General features: G+C 39.0%; 1 protein-coding gene across 1 annotated transcript in view; it reads right to left on the minus strand.

Moving 5' to 3' along the window:
* Nucleotides 1-17,032, minus strand: part of ccnd2a (cyclin D2, a) — a 145,229-nt gene that overhangs the window by 64,241 nt on the left and 63,956 nt on the right. The window contains exon 3 of the mRNA XM_078791168.1: nt 2,166-2,218. The gene's annotated coding sequence lies outside the window, so the exon portion shown is untranslated. The remainder of the gene's footprint in view (nt 1-2,165; nt 2,219-17,032) is intronic.

Raw genomic sequence — 17,032 nt, forward strand, 5'->3', positions numbered from 1 at the left:
ACAAACATTCTTGGACACCATCCACTCCCCGGGTCCCGCAGACGTCTGATTAAAGTGAAGCTAAGCGCTTCGAGTGACGCCATATATTCGGTTATATATTCAGTTTAAATGAGAGGAATGACATTTATGGCGATGTTGCACAAGTTATGTGCAGAAGAGACCAAGAACTGCTTGGTGGTTGAGACAGGATGAGGATGGGAGGAAGACAGGCAGCATCTGTGTGTTTATGTGTGTGTGTGTTTATGTGTATGTGTGTATGTGTGTGTCAGGAGCAGTTAGAACGGCAGCAAAGCAGATGTTTCCTCTAGTCGGTGCAAGAAGATGATCTTGAAGGACACCGAGGGGCGAACTCAAACGATGCGCTAATTAGCTAATAAAGAGACAACAGGTTCCATTGTTGATATAAAATACAATAGAAGTTACCAGCATATATATATCACTATATTGACAGTTACAGTCATTCTATGATCATATCACCTCTTACTTTGGTATGTGACAAAATAAAAAATATATATATAATAATAACAAAAAATAAAAAAATTATAAAATAAAGTAAAAAAATTAAAATAATTAAAAAATAATTAAATACAAATAAATAAATAAAAATAAAAACTTAAATTATATTATGAAAGCAGGAAGTGAACAAATCACACACATTGTCAGTCTCTCTCAAAGCAAATTAGGAGGCTTTCAAGTCATCATTTAGGATCATTTGCTAAGACCCAACACTCTTCTGCTTCTGAAGTCCTCTTGGTATGGTCCAGCGATCCTCCATTACAAGTTTCAGTTTTTCCCACAAGAAACTTAAACTATATTAGGAAAGCAGGAAGTGAACAAATGTAACAGTTAGTGATTGTAAAAGTACCAGATGGAGGGGTAGGATTAAATAAGCTTTGCTTCTTCCTACTCCTTTTTGGACATGTGGAACTGGGAACTGATTATATGATGCATTCAATTGTAATCTGATGCATGGTCAAATGAAATAAAACCATTACTATTACCGTAATACTTAAGCTGTACTAGGAACTAAATGTTCCACTGAGTACCAGCTTATTCATGACTGGTTAAGCACCGACTCCTTATTTTAAAGTTAATACAAGTTGCTCATTATGTTTGACGGTATCCAGACATCTAAGCATGAACGGAAATTCCAAGGCGTGAAGACTTATCATAATGTGGTTTGGCCCCTGGAGCTAATCAAACCACATACGTACAAATAATTTATATTTTGATTTAATCGCATTCAAATCGATACCATACACCGAAGCAGCACATGATCTGTGGGCCAGCTGCACGCCGCTCATCCTAACAGGCCGACATTGTGAACAAGAGTCGCTTCTGCTGCTGCTCGACTCGCATTCATGCATCAAAAGTGCTGAGTCACCCTGAGAGGCACAGCGTTTGGTAGGGTAAAATAAAATAATGTTGAGATAACTAGAAGAAAATCTGAAATTCATAACGGCAGAGGTGGACACCAACCTACCATCCCATAGCATAGGAACACTAGAATCCAAAAAAATGGAGGCTAGCAATCGGCACTGGACTGCTAAGCAAAGTTTGGTTTGGATCCAAATTAAATTTCAAGACTGGACGAAGGAAAAGCTGGCAATACGGAGTTATTCCGACAAATGGAAGAAAAAATCGGGGAAGTCGGTATCACGTGATGTTGATGTTTACGTTTTACTGGGCATGCCCTGTTGACGATTCTGTTGGATTATAGCGCCACATGTAGACCAGAGATTGGAATATTCCTTTCCATGTATACCATTGTTTTCGGAAAGGTCATTCGGAACGATCACTCACTCACTAATAGCCACGTTTAAATGAAGAGTTTTTCTCTTTCCGAATGGAATTTTCACGAAAGCTTCTTGCCAACCGCCAATAAGCAACAGAAGAAGAAAAACACCACAAACAAGAACACATCCTGATAACTTTTCCGATTTAGATATTCATTCGGATTGGCACTTTTATTTCGGAATACCAAGTTTCCATTCTTTGAGCAAAGAAACCGAATTCAATTGGAATATTTGGCTCCATGATTACGTGGCTAGCGTTCTACCAGCCATCACAGATCCGAACAAAAACATTTGTCAAAGCCAACAAATAGAAACATTTGTTCACGAAACCAGCGCACAGTAAAGAAAAACAAAAGCAACGCATCTTACCTGAGATGCCCGATGCCAACCTTGAGCGTTTCCTTGCGGATGGAATCAGGATCCTGAAGGACACAAAACACAGCAGGATGACAGTGAGCGCAGCGGCGATGATAAATGATATCCGTGATGACGTTTCACATATGACACGTTGACAAGTTGTCGCCTGAAGGTGTGTAGCAGAGTGACTTGTCATCGTCGTGGAAAAAACAAGTGACAGACTACACGAGCTGTGACACATTCAAACCTCCTGGGTACTTCATTGACACGCGATTACTCAGCACAGTAAATAAATCTACTTGGGAAATTACTGAAGAGATGAACAACCTCCGTCCTAACCTCCTATTCGTCAAGCATTGAGATTTCACTGTGTTTGGTGGTCCTTGAACGCACCACAGTAGCTGTGAGACACTTATTTGTATTAATTCTGCAAAGTGACTCCATCTATTCATTGATCATGTACATTATCATGTAGTACTTATGCATTTTAATAACAACAGGAGCATTTTGGAGCTCCGTCACTCTTACTGCAAATGTTGATCCAAAATGGGAAAAAGACATCAACGGCAATCTAGCAGGAGGGTTTGGAAGGGGGAGGAGCGAACCATCAATTACATGTGGATTATGTGGAATATTCACTGATGCTCCCGGGCTAGGCTTGGGTTAGGATTAGGGTTAGGGTTAGTCATGGATTAGATTAGTAAATCCCTTCCGCTTCAAGGATTAAATGCCACTTAAGCCAAAATTATTGATGTTTTTTTTGGTTGCTACCAGTAGTGTTTTCGGATTTAATATTTTTATTTCGATAGATTTAAAATAAAAACTATTAAAAATTATTAACAATTATAATTTTTTTTAAATAATAAAAATCTTAAAAAAATCTTAAAAATTATTAAAACATTAATAAAAATTCTTAAAAACTTATTAAAATGATTAAAAACTTATTAAAACTTAATAAAAAATTCTTAAAAATTCTTAACAATTCTTAAAAATTCTTAACAATTCTTAAAAATTCTTAAAAATTCTTAAAAATTATTAAAAAATTATTAAAAATTAAAAATTTTGTGCCATTTCTAAATACAATATTTAATATTGAACATTTAAATGGTGAATCAATGATTAATTGACTATCCAATTAATTAATCTTAATTAATCTGTGACTACTACTTGTTTTTTTTATATAAAAATGTAAATATTCTTGGATTTCAACCTCTCAAATCTGAATATCTTTTTATTTCCTTAGTTATCCACAAAAAAGTCAATTTGTGAAAAGTTATAATATTACATAATAAAGTCAAACCATAATATGCAACATATATAATATGTTATGTAATGTTAATAATATCCTGTGTCACATATAACACAAATGTAAAAGCAATACGTAGAATTAGATTCCTACATCTTCAGACGTCAGGAAATGGGATTAGATGATTTTCCGGATCCCCCCTATGCTACGGCGCTCCCTTCAGGGACAAGAATAACGGTCCCAACAATGTACAGGCAGATTTTAAAGTTCATGTCCTGGAATGGTTGCAGCTGCAGGAAAAGGCCACACAGAGAGCAGCATCATGCTTCAGAGGAATGGGAATCTCCCGTTACCCACAATGCTCCGCTGATGGCTTCTTCAGTTGTGGATCAAAAGATAAAAACAGCTGCATTTTAGAAAGTCGCACTTGGCGTTCCCCAGCATGGAAAGGTTCATCCAGGTGGATGCCGAAGAAAAGAAGGCCGCAGGTAGACTCGGAGATCTATTCTTATTTGCTAATCTCTTCATTCTACTCTGCACTTTGATTTAAGAACCTGAGTCAACAGGCTGCTGTGTGAAGAACTTTCAGTCACAATTTGTTCAGGGTGGGAGTTTATCCATCTTTAAAACCTCAGGTGCATCTTCAAAACTATGATCCATGGCGGACTTGTGAGCCCTGTTTGCCTTTTACCTGCACATCCGTCTTCACTGACTGCACACAAAGGATGGGAATGAATAAAAACATCCAAACACAGGCGGTTGATACAAGTTACAGGTAACACCAAAAAGAAAAATATATGGAATATATTAGGGATGGGCTGCACGGTGGTCAAGTGGTTGGCGTGCATGCCACACAGCTAGGACACCCGAGTTCAATTTCATCTCTGTGTGGAGTTTGCATGTTCTCTCCGTGCATTCCAAAAATATGCTACTCCAAATTGTCCATAGGTATGAATGTGAGTGTGAATGGTTGTTTGTCTATATGTGTCCTGTGATTGGCTGGCCACCAGTCCAGGGCGGGATAGGCTCCAGCACCGCCTTGTGAGGATAAGCGGTAGAAAATGAATGAATGAATATACGTATATATGTATGTATCACTCACAAAGTGAGTGATAAGAATATCCACACGCATTTTTGTGATGTACGGAGTGCTCCTGAATGCATCTCGTATTCTTGTTATGACAATGAGGAAGTGTCATTCCCAGGATGAACGGACCAGAATGCTTTTGGAATGGGGGAGGAAACCTGAAAAAACCATGCATGCATTTTTTTACTTATTTTTATTTATTTATTTTACATAGTTTTCTGTATGTAAAACTGTATTTTTTAATCTAAAATCTATTTTTGTCCACATTTTGAGGTGTCTAATCTAATAATATGGGACATTTTGCGGTCCAAGAGAATAAAGAAAGTATAGATGTTGTTTTTGCTTCCGTGACGGGGAGCCGTTGAGCAAAGACTATGGAGCCCATTGTGACAAAAGCCATCCATCAGATGTGTTGTGACCCCCCCACACACGGTGTCATGCGGTCTGGGCGCGTCCCACCCAAATCCCTAACTGGCCGCTGAAACCCGTGCTGACAGCTCAGGCTCCTAACCTTTGCGGTCCGTCTAGCGTTACCCCACCGGAGAGAGAGGAAGTGACACGGTCATGGAGGTCAAAGGTCAACGCAGAAGATGCATTTCAAACATGCGAGGGGAAAGAAGGATGGCGGCGGCTGCCAAAGAAGCGGCGTGTTTTTACTTGTCAAAGAATCTCAAACAGGTAAAACAAACGAGTCTTGAATTGTTATGGTCAGCAGTCATGGGAACATGTTGGAAGCCCTCATCCAGCCTGACTCTCACACAGCAGAACAAGCATGCTCTGCTAAACTGAGCGAATCCTGCTAGATTCCATTCACGTTCTGTGAGAAAGGAGTTTCCCGGCTTTTTTGCTGTTGTTTTAATATATTTAATTCGATAGAGACGTTTAGTGTTTGTGACCATTGAGTGGTCCGTCTGGAAAATACTTCCCCACATTCCTTCTCCTCATGATGACATCATTTTATTTACATGATGTCCCATTCCATGAGATTCCGCGTTGAACAGTAAATTCATTTTTTATAGGGCCGTAATTTACTTATTTTGGGTTTTTTTTGCCATTCCCAGGTGGTCAACATAACAGCCGCTAATGGTGAGGATTTACAGCAGGGGTGGGTAAACTACGGCCCGGGGGCCATATCCGGTTCGCCAAGTGTTTAAATATGGCCCGTTGGCTTGAACCAACCTTTTGATGATTTAGGTGGCGTCATTCATTCAATTTCTACTGCTTATCCTCACAAAGGTCGCGGGGGATGCTGGAGCCTATCCCAGCTGTTTTCGGGCAAGAGGCGGGGTACACCCTGGACTGGTGGCCAGCCAATCACAGGGCACATATCACATTCTTACATTCTTATGGACAATTTGGAGTGGCTAATTAACCTAGCATGTTTTTGGAATGTGGGAGGAAACCGTGAAGTCTGCATGCTAACCACTTGACCGCCGTGCGGTTTAGGTTTTTTTTTTTTTTAATTAATTTGGTGATTTGATGTGGTCTGCTGTTTACAAAGTCCTCCTGAAAAAAACATACATTTTTCAAAATAAAAAATATAGTCCCCCCCCCCCTGTCAAATTTGTTAAATCAATGCGACCCCGACCTATAGTAACTGATGTCCAACTTCCCTGGCTTCTGTGTGAAATGCACCGACCAATAAATGCAGCATCCGCTGTTACAGAGCCTGTTTGGGACAATCAACAATCATTAGCATTGCGGCTAACCTCATTTTGTTCTCCAAAAAATCCCGACAATAATTTCCTAAAATGTTATTTCCCTGAATGTATGGACCGTTATTAGAAGAAAAAAAATCAACTTAATATTCACTGGTCTGTAGGTCTCTTTTAACACTCTGAATTACCAGAAGCCGAGTCTTGGGGGCCACATTCTTGACCTCCCCTCACTCAACCGCTAACACAGCACGTGGCTTTGTGCAGCCTTCACCGATGGCTCCTTTTAGGACTTCTTAATGGGTCACACGCACAAAACACTTGGTGTTACCAGGCAGTAAACCTCCACTGAGGGGATCACTGCCGTCACCGGGGTTCAGGTGAAGGGGAATGCAACCGTGAAGTAGGCGTTCACACACCGAAGGCACACGTTCACCTGCGCGATGAGTTCAAGTCACCAACCAGCGTTCACACTCCGAACAAAACAAAAGGCTTATAGAAACACATACAATACCGTAAGATTTACGTCCGAGTAACCCATCGCTCTTTTCTGGTCAATAGAGGATGGATCAGTTAAAGAACACACAACATATCCATTTAATTTAATTGTTAAAGGGGATGTGAGTTGTGAACTCCTATAGAGCACCTACACACAATAACCAGCTCGGAAAGCTTTCTAGATCTTCCAGAATCTGCACCTATTCATGCTGTATTTCTTTATATTTTGTGCATCCCGTGAAAAGGATCTGTTTGAATTTATTCCAACATTTATTCTAAAATGCTACACAGATTAGCGCTTTTGCACCATGACTTACACAAAATAAACACAGCTAGGACACCGACAAGTTGTTGATTTTTCCCTTCCACCCGAAGAAACACTTCCTGTGAGACATGACTAAAAGCGTTAACGCAGAAGAAGAGCTTTGGGTGGACAGAGCGTGTATCTTGCCTACAGTGCATGCCCATATAAGGAAACCCGCTTATGTGTGACATCACAAACCTCCAGTTTTACAACAATCTTCTTTCAGGGCTCACTTCTAAACGCGCAAACCTCATTAACTGAATGATTTAACACAAGAATAAAATACTGTAACTTTATTTATTGGTCATAAAAGTGGAAAAAAACACTTTTAAGTTTAAAATGTGAACAGACTATGAAGTGAACAACAACTATGCATGACAAAAACGGAACGGAAACCAAACATACCAAGTGTTTTTTCTGTCCTAAGCTCACCAGACATAAAATATAAAACAGACCAGAAAGGATGCTAAGAAATGATATTGCATTTTTATGGTTTGGACTCTACTGTACATGGCATGAGAGGTCATAACTATCGGATTATGTGATATTATAGTTAGAATGTCTTACAATGACGCCTTAAAACACGTATACCAATCTAAGCATGCAGAGACATTGACTTATAGGAACATGGATGCTCTACAGGCTCACATATATACAACAAGTAAGTCCGACAATAGTGAACAGCTGCACGGGTCTGGACTGGGACCAGCCACCTCTGGGCCACAAAGGACTGCTTGTACCCTCGACTCGCAAGGAACATAAAACACAAGAGATAAGACCAGACACTGTTTGCCAGAAGCAGCGGACCTCCCAAACAGGAACTGCAAGTGCAAGTGTTTAACACACACTGGAAAGCATGTAAATCAGGGGTCTCAAACAGGCGGCCCGCGGGGCCAAATGTGGCCCGCAGTTTAATGTTAGTGCGGCCCGCGCAAGTTTGATACGGATGCTGTATGGTATCATGTACCCAGAAAAAATGATTACATTTGATTAATGTTCATGTTAGATAGATAGATCCTCCCTATCCGTGTGGAAGTGGTAAGTTTTTGGCGATTTAAGTTTAAAGGAAAATAACTTGAAGGCTACCGTTTAGGTCGCTAGCTCTCTAGTTTGCGAGTTAGCATGCGTCTCGAGATGTTGTAAATAAAAAGAGTATAAATGTGACTATAGTCGTGTTTTGTCATGTCTAATAATGCTTTGTTCATTTTAATGTGAAAAAAATAATTTGTCTACCCACCAACTATATATTTGCTGTTTTATTATTATTATTATTATATTAATTTTATTTATTACTGATTGATTGTCTTTATTCTTGATTTGTTTATTTATTTTTCATCTTATTTTGTGCAGAAAAATAAAAAGTAAGATATTTGAGAACAGTTGAATGTTTTATCAGAGCTTTTATTGTAGAAAATTGGAACCAAAGCGAAGTTTTTTAATTTTTTTAGTTTTTAATAAATGCGTTTTTTTTGTTTTTTTTTTGGAAAACCTGATGCAAGCTCCAGTGGCGCCCAAGTAAATTGAGTTTGAGACCCCTGATGTAAATAAAGCATGGAAGCGACGCATATTTCAACGAGCTCGAGTGGCAAATATTATCAAGTGACACGTATTGTGATTGGATTTGTTTATTCATCCCAACTCCCCTCTGTCGACCCCCTCGTCCCGCATTTACAAGCTCATCTGATCACTTAAAAGTGAGAATCTAAAGCGGGCGCACAATACGGATATTTAGAATGAGGCTCCCCATTCACAAGTTGATCACTGAGGGAGATGAATTACCGGCCCAACAAAGGTAAGTTTGTTTCCAGGCTACGGGCCTTTAAGCCAAGTTATTAAAGAGATTGTTGCTATTCACTCGCCTTAAGACAGCGGCTGTGACAGATGAGCGAGGTTAAAGAAGGAGGCATGCCCATACATCAACACTTCCTCCGAAGAATGCACATCGCGTTTTATCACAGTACGTTTGCTCAATGGCGGGCGGTGTGAACGGCCTTGCTGGTGTGAATACTTTCAGGTAGACATCGTCTTCGGTTTTATCTAATAACTCTATTCTCATGGCAAAATATATACATAGACAAACAACCATTCACACTCACATTCATACCTATGCTAATTAACCTAGCATGTTTTTGGAATGTGGGAGGAAACCGGAGTACCCGGAGAAAACCCACGCATGCACGGGGAGAACATGCAAACTCCACACAGACATAGCCGAGGGTGGAATTGAACTCGGGTCTCCTAGCTGTGAATCCTGTGTGCTAACCACCCAACCGCTGTGCAGCCCTGGTTCAGTATATTTTTCATCAAAATAGTAGTCATGCCAAAAATGTTGTGTTGCTGCTGGATGTTCACAGTATCCGAGTGATACTGTCGTGAGGGTGCTGGAGCCTATCCCAGGCGGGGTACACCCTGGACTGGTGGCCAGCCAATCCCAGGGCACATATAGACAAACAACCATTCACACTCACATTCATACCTATGGACAATTTGGAGTGGCTAATTAACCTAGCATGTTTTTTTTGGAATGTGGGAGGAAACCGGAGTACCCGGAGAAAACCCACGCATGCACCGGGAGAACATGGAAACTCCACACAGAGATAGCCAAGGGTGGAATTGAACTCGGGTCTCCGAGCTTTGGGGCCACTCGACCGCCGTGTCTTTATTTTAGAACATTACTAGCATTTTTAGCTATTTTCATGGTAGACACCACTATTATCCTAGGTGTTGGCATGCTAATGTTAGCATTGCTAGCATGTTAACATTGTCATAGTAGCATTTTTAGCCATTTTCATAAGCAGACATTTAAAGACGTAGCATTATCATGCTTGTTGTTAGCATGCTAATTTTGGCACTTTAGCGTTGCTGGCATGCTAACAGTAGCATAGTAGCATTTTTTTGGAATGTGGGAGGAAACTGGAGTACCCGGAGAAAACCCACGCATGCACCTGGAGAAAATGCACACTCTGTGTGGCCGAGTGTGGAATTGAACTTGGGTCTCTTAGCTGTGAGGCCTGCATGGTAACCACTTTTCCACCGTGCAGCCGAGTTATTTTCATTCTTAGATTAATGACGTTGTCGAAATAGTGATATGACAGTTCGGGATGCTAACAGCTACTTCGTTCTTCAGTCCGAGTAATGTCTAATGTTTACCTCGGAATCGGACCCATTGCGATCCAGAGGTTTGGTACGCATCCCCACATGGCTTCTTTTTTATTATAGTGACTCACTGTTGCCTCTGATAATAAAAAACTGTATTATGAGACCAGGCAGCACAAACTAGGTCAAGTTCAAGTATCCGTTATCCGAGTTTTCCACTTTTGGTTACGTTATGAATGGCGACCTCAGAAGGACCACTTCCACAATAAAGCGCCGCTCCATTGTCTTCTAAGTGTCTATTTCTGCTGAGTCATGATTTGTCCAGTCACCACTCGCAGGCCCACAGCAACACAAGGCCACACACACCATGACAGAGTAGAGTCTGTGTGGCTCGGATCAAGGTCCACTCTCAAAAGGGGAGGGGGGGGGGGGCGGTATGCCCTCCACCCCCATAAACGTGACTGATGTCTTTGTCCTTATCATTGCCCTTCTTCCCCTTTTTCTATGCTTGTCTATCCATCAGCAGCCCCGTTTCCCAGTCTTTGTGCGATCCTTCTGTGTCCATCTGTCGCTTTCACGACTCGCCTCTCATTCGGCGATACTTGATACTGGCAGAAGTATTGGGACACCTGCATGTGACACCTACGAAAACTGAAAAGCCAAGAAAAACAGCTTCCGCTGTTCTGGGAAGGCTTTTCTGGGAAGAAAATGTATGATATTAGGGATATTAGGGGGTTGTCCCTTGTTTATCACTGTTAATAAGTGAAATTCAGTGAAGTAGGATTCAATATTAATCAACAAAAATTTGCAGTTTTATTGCATAGAAAACCTCTTTATGAATTTCTAAAACACGATCAGAGCCCGCTAGACATGAAATAACATCCTTTTTTTTTCATCAATTTACTGCGGAACAATAAAAAAAATGTATGATATTGGGTTATTAGGATATTAGGGGGTTGTCCCTTGTTTATCACTGTTAATAAGTGAAATTCAGTGAAGTAGGATTCAATATTAATCAACAAAAATTTGCAGTTTCATTGCATAGAAAACCTCTTTATGATTTTCTAAAACACGATCAGAGCCCGCTAGACATGAAATAACAACATTTTTTTTCATCAATTTACTGCGGAACAATCAAAAAAATTAAGATATTGGGTTATAAGGATATTAGGGGGTTGTCCCTTGTTTATCACTGTTAATAAGTGAAATTCAGTGAAGTAGGATTCAATATTAATCAACAAAATATTTGCATTTTTATTGCATAGAAAACCTCTTTATGACTTTCTAAAACACCATCAGAGCCCGCTAGACATGAAATAACATCATTTTTTTTTCATCAATTTACTGCGGAACAATAAAAAAAATTACGATATTGGGTTATAAGGATATTAGGGGGTTGTCCCTTGTTTATCACTGTTAATAAGTGAAATTCAGTGAAGTAGGATTCAATATTAATCAACAAAATATTTGCATTTTTATTGCATAGAAAACCTCTTTATGACTTTCTAAAACACCATCAGAGCCCGCTAGACATGAAAGAATTTTTTTTCATAAATTTACTGCGAACAATAAAAAAAAAAACACAGTCACGGACCGCAAATAGCCCCCGAGCCGCACCCCCGTGACTTGACTTGACGTCAACTCTGTCAGTAACTGCAACTCACGTCGCCTGTTAGCTTCCGGTCACGAGCGGAGGATGCTAATTAAAGAGGTTATAATCAATTTGTACTACATCATGGTCGCAACCGTCCGACTGTATTTTACGTTTTTATGATAATCTTGACGCTATCCCACCGATTCAGGCAAGATCCCTCACTCGGACATCTAAACCCGCGTGTGTGTGGTCCGCCGCGAAAATATACATCCATCCATTCTCCATAGTGCTTGTCCTCATTGACTTGAGCTGGCACCCATCCCAGTTGACTTTGGGCAAGAGGCGGCGTACACCCTCGACTGGTCCCCAATCAATCACAGGACACAAACAACCATTCAAATGTAAAAATAAAATAAAGTTGTAAAAAGTTAAGTGTGAGGATAAGATCTGGAGGCGCATGCGTGACGAAGACATGGAGTGATATGCGGATCATCCAGCATTTTCGATTTTTTTTTTTCCGATGATTAGCACTTCAATAGTCAGCTGTCTGGCGAGGCCAGCTGTAGCTCATTCATAACCTCCTCCAGATTCCTCAACACATACACTGTATATACAGTAAGTCCCTAATGCCCCAAACTGGCACTGTAAAAAAGGGCCAGTCAAATATGGATGCCAACAACACACACACACACACACACACACACACACAGTTGAGAATGAGGCTTAGGGGATTTTGCCGAACCACAGCTTGTATACAGAAGGTGGAAGCTTCAACATCTGTGTACGCAAATAAGAGCGAGAGTGTCACAAACACCTGGCTGGCTCGCATTCAGACAGTTTTGGGAACACTCTAGGGCAAGGGGTGTGCAAACTACGGCCCGGGGGCCACACCCAGCGTTACATACATACAAACTGGCAACATGACTTGCAAGTCGGATGTCTTATTTAGTACCAAAAACAACAACAAAACTGAAAATTTAAATTAGTTTGATGTGGTCTGATGTTTAAAGTGGTAATGGTAATGGTAATGGTAATGGTAATGGTAATTTAATTCATTTGAATATTCAACAGATTCCAATTGAATGCATCCCATAATCAGTTCCCAGTTCCACATGTTCAGAAGGAGTAGGAAGAAGCAAAGCTTATTAAATCCTCCCCCTCCATCTGGTACTTTTACAATCACTAACTGTTACATTTGTTCACTTCCTGCTTTCCTAAAAAGTTTTATACTTTTTTTTTAGTTTTAATTTTTATTTTTTTTAATTTTATTTAATTTTATTTAATTTCATTTAATTTTTTTGTCACTTACCGAAGTACGAGGTGATATGAGCATACAATGACATAATGGGCACCATAGTCAGTCAGTATAGTGATATATATATAGCACATCATGACTGGTTCAAGACTCTTCATCCTTGTATTTAGCTAATTTATTTTATTTATTAATTTATTTTATAAATTTTTATACATTTTTTTTAGTTTTTTAAAATTTTTAATTTTTAAAAATTTTTTGTCACGTACCAAAGTACTGGGTGATATGAGCATCCAATGCCATAATGGGTACCATAGTAAGTGTCAATATAGTGATATATATAGCACATCATGACTGGTTCAAGACTCTTCATCTTTGTATTTAGCTAATTTATTTTATTTATTAATTTATTTTATTAATTTTTATAATTTTTTTTTAGTTTTTTTAAATTTTTAATTTTTTAATTTTTTTGTCATGTACCAAAGTACTCAGTGATATGAGCATCCAATGCCATAATGGGTACCATAGTAAGTGTCAATATAGTGATATAGGGTGATATAGTGATAGGGTTTGATTTCCTTACTCAATCAAAATAAAAGGAAAATTATAAGCATAAAATAGTGTGTGTGTGTTAAATATATGTTCTGCCCCCCCCCCCGGACAATTTTATTAATTATTTGTTTACTGGATTAAATGTGTCACGGATAAATAAACCCGATACTGCAGCTCCACTTATAAAATACCACTCATTCATGATTGTGGAAGGAAGTTTGCACAGCGCTAACTGAAAAAGGGGAACTTGGGAGACAAAGCCAACTGGCCACAATCGGTTCATTAAAAAAAAAGACCGTTGTTTTACTTTTCTAGAACACAAATATTAGCTTTTACATCTAATGTGCATGTTGTTGACCGCATCAAGGAAGTGGACAAAATATTGAAGATGACATCATCGCGACAAAAGTCATCAACATCGACGTCAACACAAATTCTGCAATATTTAGCAAAACATTTTAGTCATTGAATTTGAGCAAGATATTATTCTGTATCCAGAAATTACTTATGAAATCAAAACATGGCGGGTGGACCCGCTTTTCACGAAGGGTGACCAAAGGATGTGTTCCAACTCCGGGGTGGTGGCGTCATCGTTTTCAGAAAATAGCGATTTGCTTAACTACCTGGCAACAAAAAGTCTGAAGGCTGGAGAGCTCCTATATATCCAAACTCACCAAAAGTTGATTATTGATTATTGATTATTCATGTCTAACTTTTTATACCTGACTGCTTTACTCATGTTTTAACTGTGTATTAACGAAACAAATGTTGTATTTTAATGTATCTTTTACTCTGTTTACTTGCTTTTATTCAACTCCATTCTTCTGTAAAGTGTCTGAGCATTTTGAAAAGTGCTATACAAATAAAATATATTATTATTATTATCAGAACATTTCCCGAGAGAAGGAAAGACTACATGTACTTCATATAAACATAATAGGTAAGAACAGTTCGTACAAATCATTCAATAAATGGGAGTATTTGAAGACGTTATGTCAACCAACGTGAATTATTGTATTAGCATAGAAAAAACTTCAAAAGGGACACAGAAATAATAATAAATAATATTAATAATAAGAAACGTTTTGATCACATTGGGAATTCTTTCTGGAGTTGTTTTAATGATGGACTGAGTGCAACCAATGATGCATTCTTGGGATGTCTTCACAATCACAGCTAAATTCGCCTTACGCCGCCTTCCGTTGCCCTTTTTTAGATTCCGATTTGAGGCATTTTCCTCTCGGATTTAATTCAGGCACTTTGAAAAAAAAAAAAGTCTCCGCATGAAGAATTCCGTCTTCCACTCCCCCGAGGGATCTGACTAAAATTTAACTGTCGTCAGGCAAAATAAGTCCGCATGACACGATGGCGACTCATTCCCATGTGATTCGTTGATAATTGCCATGTTTGGAATGACGGAAAGAATCTTTGAAATCCGTGTCGCCACCTTTCATGGGCAATTTACTGTAAATGAAAGGAGAGAGGCAGAATGACTGATTAACAGAAGCCAATATTTTGGACCGTGTCCAGCTTTGGTGAACCCTGATCCAGACACAATACATTAACTAACCAAGTACCTCGAGATACGTAGGTCGAGCACCTTCTTGGTACAGTCCAGTTAAAGCTGACTATAGTCTGCTCCAATGGGCCAATTGGTCAAATGGGAACGCCGTCCAAGACCAAACAACGGTTTGAAACATCGGTCTAGGGCTACGTCCAACAGGATTCTAGTCCTTAGTGAGGCAAGGGTCAATCCCAACTGATATGATGTTACTAAAGGCGAGCAACCGTAATATTAGCTAGTATCTGATCAACCTCCACGTGCAATATTAAGTCTCGAAATGCAATATATGAAGTTCTATGTGAAGTATTTCTATAATACCTTATCTGCATAATGTAGATTACTGTTGATTTTGTTAATACTTGGGTTGTTTATATTGTTTATTTTTTATTTTTATATTGTGTATTTTGTACTGCTTAACTGATTCTGTACTCTTGCTGCTGTGCAATGCAAATTTCATAAATTGCTCTCATAAATTTTTTTCATAAATTAATTCATAAAAAAACTTTGTGGTACACTATGGTGTATTATTAGTCCAAATATATTGAAATGCAAATGATATGTAGTATTCCGATCAGTAGGTGGCAGTAATGCCACAAAACACCGATGAAAAAAGACCTTACATTACATCACCTAACAGTGTATGAAGTGAAAAAAATATCTCCTCCCATTCCATGTGGAAGTGGTAACTTTTTGGTTTCTTAAGTTTAGAAGAAATCAACTTGAGCTCAGCTTGCGAGAGAGTTGCAATGTGTTATCAATGTGTTGGACTGTGAAGGTGACTATAGGGGTGTTATGTTGGTTATACAGGGCTCTAATAATGTTAAACAATAAATTTAATAAATTTATCTTATATTGCGGAAATTTATTCAACGCGGTCAGGTCCGGTAACAAAACTTTGATTTTATTTTTATGTTTATAGTCTTTTAGTAACTTTATTTAGATATAAGAATAAGATTGTGATGTTTTAAGCTGTTTTTCAAATCGCTGACTCAATTTTATGAAGTACATTTGAAAGCTAATATATAATAATATATCTTGAAATGACACATCGGTCTCTTAGAGTACCTTTGTGGGCATCTAAAGTACCCTGAGTACCTGCCCCTCTGCATCCAGACTGTATGCTCTTCTTCCTGCTGTGCCCTGCAGCAGCTGCTGAGGTGTTAGCCTCAATAGCGCCCTCTAGGAGCAACTACCACTAAAGGCAGCAGATCAGTGCGGGCAGCTGGTCAGGCGCCGTGCAGCATGGCCACCATGGAAGACTCACGGCAGAGGGTGTGTGTGTGTGTGTGTGTGTGTGTGTGTGTGTGTGTGTGTGTGTGTGTGTGTGCAGCCCCCAGGAAACAGCTGCTCTGCTATCAGTCACACTTCTTCCACAAATACGCCATGCACCAAGTAACAAGTACGTCTAGATCATACTCCAGGAATGTGAATCTTGTCCATGTAACGATTACTACTTCAATACTTCAATTTGCTGAGATGGGATTATTATATCACAAATATGCATAACAACCACAGGAAATATTTTCCCATTATTATATTATTATAAGATATGTAAAGTGGATTCCCGCATATTTGTGATTCAGCATTCACAGTTCTGCAAAGTTGCAAATTTATGTAATTTTTTTAAATTCTCTGAAAATAGACTTTTTATTTTAAGTTAAACACATCTTCGCTCAGTCGGTAATAATATGGGTAAAAAAACTGAGATTTTGCAGCCTTTAAACGCACCACAGTTCATTCACAGTTCACATTTGAATACATTTAATAAGTATGTGATGCTGATTTAGAGGGGGGGTTATATTTTAATGGGTGCATCAGTTATTGTGGAGTAACTAATATTTATTGTATATAAAACAAACTTAAGGTTGATTTGGCGTGTGGTTTTATGACAATTCATTTTTACTTTGTGGATATCAAAAAGGGAAGAAACATTTTGAGGGTCTTCGCTAGCACACTGTAGGCGGGGAAATTTACTAATGACTTATTTGATAGGAAATTACTAAAAATGAAACTTGGATTTTTCACGTCATG

This window comes from Doryrhamphus excisus, linkage group LG6 (genome assembly GCF_037039965.1).
Source record: "Doryrhamphus excisus strain RoL-2023G ecotype Guam linkage group LG6, RoL_Dexc_Guam_v1.1, whole genome shotgun sequence".
Classification (NCBI taxonomy): domain Eukaryota; kingdom Metazoa; phylum Chordata; class Actinopteri; order Syngnathiformes; family Syngnathidae; genus Doryrhamphus; species Doryrhamphus excisus.